Raw genomic sequence first — 2836 nt, 5'->3', positions numbered from 1 at the left:
CCGAAGGAATCAGACGAGACCGGTTTCTGGTCCTTGCATGCAGCAGGGAGGCCTGATTTTCAGAATGTCTGTGGCTGGGGCTCCAGGCTCTCCTAAGGACTACTGTATTCTATGACTTCGTGGCAAATCTGCGACTGTCTCACCCAGGCTGACGCTGACAGCCTGCTCTTGGATGTCAGAACGCGCCACGGTCACGATCCCAACTTCATCACCTGACCACACAACCATTTATTTCATGCAAGCCCGCGAAAAGTCACAAAGCTCCCTCGCAGGTCTTGCTCGTGAAGATATTTAAAACAAAGCAAATATTTTGACGCTGAAGCCAAACGTTTAAGGAGAGTTTGAGTTCTCTGCCACTTCTTATCTGCAGCCCCTTCCAATTCCTCTCGGCGCACGCTGGTTATTTTCATGAATGCACTGGCAGCTCTGACTTCACCTAGAAGGGAATGTAACCCGGAGCAGCCAACAAGAACTCGAAATTCTCTGGTTTTTGTCACTTGCTGTTAGAATCACAGCCTTTTCTAAATTTAGGGTAGTGAATCATATTAGTGACCCAAGTGCAGAGCTTCATCAAGTTTGGGCGGGGGCGTAATCTGCAACAGGTCAGACTGTGAAGGTCAACAAGTGTGAGGGTTTGGGGCCTCCTCCTGGTTCGGCTCTGCAGAAGAAAAATGACATCGTGAGCTTTGTTTGCAGGACAGAATACAGATGTGTTCGCTTGCATTTTTTAGCTTCCTTTTCTAATGCTCACAGTATAGTTTATGGATTCATAGCATATGCATATGTCAACTTGTGGCTCTCACGGATTAATTTCACCTTACCCAATATGTTGCTAAACCTCTTAGGGAACTCGTGATTCCGTGTGATGGGCTGACAGAGCACTAATTTAATTCAGATTCTGTGTCTCCTACTGTCACGATTTCACTCGTACAGCATTGTTTGTGGGGATTCAGATAAGGTTATTTAATGAAAGAAAAATGACAAATAAGACATTCTTTAGCTAGTCCACGATCCCAGCCAATCCCTCTTCTCTTATATCAATAGAGCATCAAGATCTAAGGACCCAAGTTCAGTCCAGCAGCTGGCTTTCCATCCTCTCCCTGCTGCTGTTGCCTTAGCTCCGACCTCTACTGCCTTCGCTGAAGCAGCACAATAATCTCCTACCTGGTCTTTCTTTTGCCAAAGTCTCTCTGCCCTGCAGCTAAGATTCTTTGTAATTCCACTGGGTCACTCCCCTCCTAAAAAGGCTTCTTGCCTAAGATAAAAATAGAAAAAAAATGTGGCTTTATGGAAACGCATAGACGTTCTGGCTTCTTAATGTTACTTGAATGAATGAACTCATCGCAGTCTACAGCCTTCTCAGATTCATAAGCTCAGAAATTCAATCAGTATCTCAGCATGGACTCACATTAGCTAATCCCACCAGATTCATGTAGGAACCGAAACTGTCAGCATATTAATTTTCATTGAATCCTATCTGCCAGACAAGACTTAATCCTCATTTTGGCCTCGCTCGACATATTGCTCCCCCAGAAGCAGAGTCACAGGAATGGAGGTTTTATAGTAAGTTTCTTTATGGCCATGGAGTTCCTTTGGGAGAATGAATGGTTTGGCCATTTGGGACCCTAAGGGAAAGATGGCTTTGGCAGTGACCACCAGACCCATTCCTGTCCCTGCGGGTACTGTAGCACACACAGGGACCTGTTTGCCATAACACACCTTTATTGGGCTTCCATTTTCCACAGTCCAGGCTGACTAGCCATTTTTTGCTGTCCTGAAACAGCAAAGGTCCCACATTGCACACAGCATTCACATGATTTCCCAGAGACTGCATCTCCCTGGGAATTCTGGGAGAAATTCTGGAACTCTTCAATAGCAAACTCACTCATGAGCCCAATGGGTTCCTGCTTCTCTCTTTCTCATTCCACTGTGTCCTCTCTGAAGATAGCTTTATTTCCAAGTTCTTCGGGGTCTTTCCTTGTCACTCTTTAAACCCTGCTCCCAAACTGCCTCATCTCTAAACTCTCCACATTTTTCCTTTCATGCTGGAGCTAACATAGGCTTTTCAGGCTATAAGCCACAGAAACTCTTTCTGGCTAACTTCAGGGAGGAGTTTACTAGGGGTATATGGGATGGTTTACAGCACCAAAGGCAAAACTGAAAAGCCAGGTTTCAGAAGCGTTAAGAAATAGGGTCGTCTCTTCAGGGAGATCCATGAGGCTGGATCAGCCCAGCACCTCCTCTCCTGCCCAAGATTCAAATGCCTACATCCCATACCTGAGTGTAAAAAGGGCAAGGCACCTTTAGCGCAGATCTCCAACACTCCGAGACAGTCCAGAATGAGAGAAGGATCATTTATCAAAAGAAAGCCAGGGCCCCAGAGCTAAACATCACCGTGAAGGACGTCGGGAGCAAAACTGATTGAGTGGATAAACTGTGGATCTGAGGTACGATCCTGGACCCCAACACTCAGTTGAAAGGCTCAAGTGCACAAGTCACTTGATGGTCAAAAGAGGGAATGTCCGGGGAGGCACCACACTATCTACAAAGGAAAAGGGAGAGATGAGAAGAGGGAGAAGAATGAACCTTATAGTCCATGTAAGTGATTTCTAGAAATCTTACATGGTAGTAAGAAAAGTTGAAGAATGTATAATACATAAATACTTTATTGTTTAAAATTTTGAAGTTTGAGTGGATTTAAAAGAATAGAATCTCCTGCAAATTCAAAGTATTAATATTTACATCTGGTTTAAAGTGTCAGCTCTGCAGGAAAGCCTTCACAGCATGGAACTCTGGCCCGGCTGCTCCCCTCAGCCACTAGATCTCCATGTTTCAG

The 2836-nt window shown here is 45.1% G+C and overlaps 1 long non-coding RNA gene across 1 annotated transcript; it reads right to left on the bottom strand.

The window, feature by feature from the left end:
* Positions 1-208: 208 nt before the first annotated feature.
* On the bottom strand, positions 209-1225 carry LOC309871068. Its single transcript, XR_014315005.1, has 2 exons — positions 1165-1225; positions 209-658 (listed from the first exon to the last, which is right to left on the bottom strand). It is a non-coding gene; the product is annotated as an uncharacterized lncRNA (long non-coding RNA).
* Positions 1226-2836: the final 1611 nt, after the last annotated feature.

The sequence above is a fragment of the Mustela nivalis genome (assembly GCF_964662115.1).
Source record: "Mustela nivalis genome assembly, chromosome: 8".
Classification (NCBI taxonomy): domain Eukaryota; kingdom Metazoa; phylum Chordata; class Mammalia; order Carnivora; family Mustelidae; genus Mustela; species Mustela nivalis.
This window is presented reverse-complemented; position numbering and strand designations above follow the sequence as displayed.